The following is a 7,230-nucleotide window of genomic DNA, read 5'->3' as shown; positions in this document are numbered from 1 at the left end:
TGCCTAAATAACAAAATTAAATTTATCTATTTACTTGAGATTATTGCAAAAGACACTTTTTTTCCTTTTTCCCTTTTGTTGGTGCATGTCATGCTCACTAGACAATTGTTTTTGTCTCTCATTGATTTAGAAGTTCTTCTTTAGTAAATTTTAATCATGGACCTCTCTGATTCTAATATCTTTGCCCATCACCTAAACTTAGAAGTCCTTTTCTTTGCATCATTCTAATCTTATTTTAGCATTGTAAAAAATACTAAAATCCAAATCTATAATAGACTAAAGCTAAAAGCAATAAAATTTTAAAATAGGTTACCTGAAGTCTTGAACATTAAAGTTTGAGAGCCATAACTATAGCTCGAATTTTGGGCTCAAAGAATGTAAACATGTTGGCTGCTGCTACCAATTAAAAGCTTGAATCAAAGGGCTCAAGGTTTTGAATACAACAACACTGATGCAGGTACCCAATAACAACATCCAGGTGGCCAGTTGCAACGGAGAATAACGACAAAAAACAGAGCATAGACACAGTCGTGCAGAGCAAAGATGGAGGCATGAAGCAAAGAAGAGCATCAGAGACTGAGAGATGAAGATTCAAACCAAAGCGGAAGTAGTAGAAGCAGCAAACGACGATAGTGCGTGGCGGACGGCAGAGGCGTAGAGCACTAGAGCAATGAGAGATGAAAATGATGCAAAGACTAAGAGACGATGGAGACGCTGGACAGTGAGACACAGTGGGTCAGCGGCTGCTAAGGAGGCGACGGAGCTGGACTTAAACGGACGACGACGCTTGATACGGAACGTAACCCAGGATAGGATGGAAGATCAAAGAAAGGGACTCCTCTAACTCAATTTGATTTCATGATGCAACAGCTAAGGGAATCACTCTACCTCACCTGTTCACACCCAAGTTTCTAAAAGAAACTCAAAGAAAATTTCATTCATCAAAATTAAGAAAAAAGTGGCTACCAAGTCTTAGAGGGTTTTTATACCTCTTAAATTTAAAATCCTAACTCATAAGTTCACTAGAATAGAAAAAATGGGCCAAATCATAACTGGGCCTAAAACAAACAAACAACAAAAATAAAATAAATATAAAATAAATTCTAAGAAGGTGATGTCTCTTTTAATTCATCTTGATTAATGAGGGTCTTCAATGCATCTTGTAAAATAGTAAGACATTTGACTTTTGATAATCGCTAATCATTGTCTTGCCTAATTCTTGATGCATCTCCTGAACACATGATTTAGCCATGTTTGCAAAACCTTCTTTTATTCTCTTAGTTGTTGCTCTTGTAATTGGATCAATTGGCATATGACAGTTCTCAGTTTGTCCCATATGACTCGTATCATTCCCTCCCTCCTGAAAAAGATTCATCCTCGAATCTGCATCACAATCAAAAGGAGATAGGTCAGAGACATTAAAAGTAGCTGATACATTATACTCACCTGGAAGGTCAATCTTATAAGCAATGTTATTGATCCTTTCGAGCACTTGAAATGGACCATCACCCCTAGGGTCTAACTTGGATTTTCTTTGAGTAGGAAACCTCTCCTTTCTCAAATGAACCCATACCCAGTCACCAGGTTCAAAGACAAGTTATCTTCGACCTTTATTTACCCGTTGAACTGTCAACTTATTTTTTTTCAAGCAATTCATGTGCTTTCAAGTGCATAGCTTTAACCTTTTCAGCTTTACCTTCTGCATCCAAGCTAACAATATCACTCAAAGGCAAAGGTAATAAGTCCAAAATAGTTAAAGGATTAAAACCATAAACAAATTCAAAAGGAGAAAATCCAGTAGAAGAATGAATAGTTCTATTATAAGCAAACTCAATAAAAGGTAAACAATCTTCCCAAGTTTTCAAATTCTTACCAACAACAGCACGTAATAAGGTCCCTAATGTTCTATTTACTACTTCAGTTTGACCATCAGTTTGAGGATGACAAGTAGTGGAGTATAATAATTTTGTGCCTATTTTACCCCATAAAACTTTCCAAAAATAACTCAAAAATTTTACGTCACAATCAGAAATAATAGTTTGGGGAACACCATGCAAACGCACAACCTCTCTAAAAAACAAATTAGCAATATTTGTTGCATCATTAGTTTTATGGCATGCAATAAAATGAGCCATTTTACTAAATCTTTCTACCATAACAAAAATGCTATCTCGACCTTTTTTTGTTCGAGGCAAACCATGAACAAAATCCATGGAAATATCAACCCACGGATGCATAGGAACAGGTAAAGGGGCATACAAACCATGTGGTAAAGACTTAGATTTAGCTTGTTTACATGCAACACACTTAGCACAAAATTTTTCAACATCTCTATGCATGCGTGGCTAGTAAAAATGTTCAGATAACACATCCAATGTTTTATGCACACCAAAATGACCCATCAAATCCCCATTATGTGATTCAAGAACAAGTAAGTCCCTCATTGAACAAGCAGGCACACAAATTCTATTACCACGAAACAGAAAACCTTCATGTCTATAAAATTTGTTAAATGCACTATGTTCACAAGAGGCATAAATAGCAGAAAAGTCAGAATCAGTGACATATAACTCCTTTAAAAACTCAAATCCCAATAACTTAGAGGTAAGGGTAGTAATCAAAGCATATCTCCGAGATAAAGCATCAGCAACGACATTATCTTTACCTTGTTTAAAGGCAATCACATAGGGGAATGTTTCAATAAATTCCACACATTTAGCATGTCTTTTATCAAGCTTACCTTGTCCTTTTAAGTGCTTCAAAGATTCATGATTCGTGTGAATCACAAACTCCTTAGGTAAGAGGTAGTGTTGCCAAACCTCTAAAGCCCGAACCAAAGCATATAATTCTTTGTCATATGTTGAATATTTACGCTGAGCTAAATTCAACTTTTCACTGAAGAAGGCAATGGCTTGTTTTTCCTGCATTAAAACAGCACCTATACTAATCCCAGAAGCATCACATTCAATCTCAAAGGTTTTATCAAAGTTAGGTAAAACAAGAATAGGAGCAGAACACAAACAGTCTTATAGGGTATGAAATGCAATGTCTTGTTCCCTTTCCTATTTAAATCCAACATCTTTTTTTATAACCTCTGTGAGAGGCGCAGCAATGGTAGAAAATTTTTTTACAAATCTTCTATAAAACCCAACTAACCCATGAAAACTTCGTACCTCAGAAGCATTCTTAGGTGTTGGCAATTCACGAATAGCCTTTACCTTTTCCTCATCAACTTCAATTTCACTCGCACTCACAATAAAACCAAGAAATATAACTCGATCAATAGAAAAAGTACACTTTTTAAGATTAGCATATAATTTTTCTGTTCGAAGCACTTCCAAAACAGTTGAAACATGTGACAAGTGGTCATCCAAACAAGTGCTAGAAATGAGAATATCATCAAAATAAACAACAACAAATTTACCCAAAAAGTCTCGCAAAACATGGTTAATTAGACGCATAAAAGTACTAGGGGCATTAGTTAACCCAAAAGGCATTACTAACCACTCATATAACCCATGTTTTGTTTTAAATGCAATCTTCCATTCATCCCTTGGTTTCATTTTAATTTGATGATACCCACTTTTCAAATCAATTTTAGTGAATATGCATGCACCATATAACTCATCAAGCATGTCATCTAACCTAGGGATATGATAACGATACTTTACCATAATTTTATTGACTGCACGACAATCCACACACATTCGCAAAGTACCATCCTTCTTTGGAACCAACAAAACTGGTACAGCACATGGACTCATACTCTCTCGGATGTGACCTTTGGCTAATAACTCCTCCACTTGCCTTTGAAGCTCCTTTGTCTCTTTAGGATTACTCCTATAGGCTGGTCTATTAGGAATGCTAGCAACAGGAATAAAATCAATTTGGTGCTCAATCCCACGTAATGGAGGCAAACCACGTGGTACGTCAGTAGGGAAGACATCGGCAAATTCCTGCAACAAAGAGACAAAGCTATTTCGCAAATTTGGGTTAAGGTTAGTGTCAGAAAATAAAGTATCCCGAAACCGAACCATAAACAAATCTTTCTTGCCTATTAAAACACTCTTTAAATCTCTCTCTTTTTCAAAGAAACACAATTTGCTCTCAACTTTCTCAATTTTTTTTGTATTTGTACTACTCTCATGACATGGACTCTTTTCTTTCTTTTCACTCACCTTTGGGCCTTTTGCTATATTCTTTTCTCTCATAGCCTCTTTTCTCTCAGATTTTTCTGTGATCTCACATCCCATGTTCCCCTTGGTATCCTATTGAAGCTTCAACTGGTCAAGGTAAACCTCCTTAGGTGATAAAGGAGCAAGAGTGATCTTGCGACCATTAAAATCAAAGGAGAATCGATTCGTGTAACCATCATGAAATGCTCGACGGTCGAACTGCCAAGGTCGCCCCAATAATAAATGACAAGCTTGCATTGGCACCACATCACACAATGCCTCATCAATATACTCACCAACAGAGAATGCAATTGTCACCTGTTTGTCAACCTTGATCTCTCCACTGTCATTCAACCACTGCAACGTATATGGTTTAGGATGTCGAACACATGTCAAACCCAATTTCTCCACCATAAGTGTACTAGCCACATTAGTCCAACTTCCGCCATCAATAATTAGACTACACACTTTTCCACCCACCAAGCATCTAGTGTGAGAAAGATTGTGGAGTTGCTCTAGACTTTCTTCTTTCACCTGCAAATTCAAAGCACGTCGAACAACAAGAGATTCAAAGGTGGCATATTATTGTGATCAGAATCATCACCATGATCAGAATCAGACACAATATCATCTCCTCTAATAACCATCAATCTCCTGTTTGGGCATTCATTAGCATAATGACCCATACCATGACACTTGAAGCATTTAATATCTCGATGCCTAGAAGTAGCAGAAGAAGAGTTAGAATTACCTTTCTTCTTCGTAGCATCAAACAACACATTGGATTCAATACTCGTAGTCTTTGTTGTGTCAGCACCACGAGAGTCTCACTTGGGATTAGCATGAGACAATCCTCTTGGTGTTCTTCTTTGTTGTTGCCTCTCCACCTTCATGGCCATACTGACCAAATCCTCCATCTCCACATAATGGTGTAACTCCATCACATCAGCAATCGCTCTATTCAAACCACCTACAAATCGTGCCATAGTAACCTCAGTGTCCTCTTCTATGTTAGCAGTAATCATAAGCATCTCCATTTCCTTATGGTAGTCTTCAACGGACTTGGAGCCTTGAGTCAGTCGATATAACTTCTGATGCACTTCCCTGTAGTAGTACGAAGGCACAAATCGTTTCTTCATGAGGCGCTTCATAAGATCCCAAGACTCTATAGGGTGATCATCATTCCTCGGTCTTGTCTTCACTAGTTCATCCCACCAAAGCAAGGCATAGTGAGAGAATACAACTACTGCCAAACGAACCTTCTTTGCTTCAAAGTAATTATGACAAGCAAAAATTCTTTCCACCTTATGTTCCCACTCCAACTAAACTTTAGGATCATTTCTCCCTTTGAATGGTGGTATTTGCATCTTGATGGCGTTGATATTGCTATCTTGACTTTTGTGTCAAGATGTTATAACCCCATCAGAGTCATCATCAGAAGGTACATGATTAGGACACTGATTCCGAAAAGGCCCTTGTTTAGTATTCTTGGATAGTGTCTGTGTCACCTCTTGTCTCCATGCTTCCAATTCAGTCAAGCGATTGGTTAAGTGTTGAATAGCCCTTTCCGTCAACTCCATGTCAACTACAGTATCTTCGGAATGAGCTGCCATAACAATGAACCTGTAACAAAATGTTATAGAAAGGACCTCACAATCACTCGCTCACGTGTTTCACTCAAAAATGGACACTCGTGTTTATTCTCAAAATTGGCTTTTACCCTCTATTGAACTTACCACTCTTGCCTTTTACCATTCTTGAATCTCTTTGACTGTTGCACTTTAGAAATCAAACAAAATTAAAAGATAGAGAAAATCCAACGCAACGATAAAAGAAAAGATGGAAAGGATAATAAAAGGGACAAAGACACAAAAGACAAAAGATAAGGATAATAAAAAAATAAAAAAATAATAAGAATAAGAATAATAATAATAACATATGTAATGATTTTTTTGTTTCTTTTTTTTGAGATTGTTGCTTTGTTTTTTTTTTTTTTTACTTTACTAAAGTGCTACTGCATAAACTTTAAAGTACATACTCTCTTTTTTTTCTAATAATGAGAAGAAAGATAATAAACTAATAAAAAAGGAAGGACAAAAAGAAGAATGAGAAACACAAAAGCAGCAAGGACAGACAACAATCTTAGGAAAAGGAATGAAAAAGCCAATAAACAAGAAAAGAATAAGACGTAAGGATAAACTGTCTATATGTGACTGGAATTTTTTTTAATGTATTTAGAACACAAGAAGGATAAACATAGACTAATGAAAATTAATCTAGTACCTGAAATCTGATACCAAATGATACAGAACGTAACCCAGGATAAGATGGAAGATCAAAGAAAGGGACTCATCTACCTCAATTTGATTTCCTGATGCAACAGCTAAGGGAATCACTCTACCTCACCTGTTCACACCTAAGTTTCTCAAAGAAACTCAAAGAAAATTTTATTCATCAAAATTAAGAAAAAAGTGGCTACCAAGTCTTAGAGGGTTTTTATACCTCTTAAATTTAAAATCCTAACTCATAAGTTCACTAGAACAGAAAAAAATGGGCCAAATTATAAGAAGGTGATGTCTCTGTTAATTCATCTTGATTAATGAGGGTCTTCAATGCATCTTTTAAAATAGTAAGACATTTGACTTTTGATAATCGCTAATCATTGTCTTGCCTAATTCTTGATGCATATCCTGAACACATGATTTAGCCATGTTTGCAAAACCTTCTTTTATTCTCTTAGTTGTTGCTCCTGTAATTGGACCAATTGGCATATGACAGTTCTCAGTTTGTCCCACATGACTCGTATCAACGCTCTTAGACTGGACTAAGATGGATGGCGGAGAAGTGGAGGACGATTGCAGGAGATGATGCTGCGATTTGCAACCTGCTACCTGTGAAGTCGATGATGGTGCTGCAATATTAGAGACGACGCTATACAGAGGAAGGGGAGGGGGCTCTGGTGTCTGGGATCGCTCTCTATGACTAAAGGTTAGTGTGTGGCGCTGGGGAGGGATGATGCTTAATGTTTGAATTTCTCTGAAAAGAAGAGAGGGAG

General features: G+C 36.9%; 1 pseudogene; it reads right to left on the bottom strand.

The window, feature by feature from the left end:
* Positions 1-591: 591 nt before the first annotated feature.
* On the bottom strand, positions 592-5,326 carry LOC127748447 (uncharacterized; annotated as a pseudogene).
* Between the last annotated feature and the right edge of the window lie 1,904 nt (positions 5,327-7,230).

This window comes from Arachis duranensis, chromosome 6, assembly GCF_000817695.3.
Source record: "Arachis duranensis cultivar V14167 chromosome 6, aradu.V14167.gnm2.J7QH, whole genome shotgun sequence".
Lineage (NCBI taxonomy): Eukaryota > Viridiplantae > Streptophyta > Magnoliopsida > Fabales > Fabaceae > Arachis > Arachis duranensis.
This window is presented reverse-complemented; position numbering and strand designations above follow the sequence as displayed.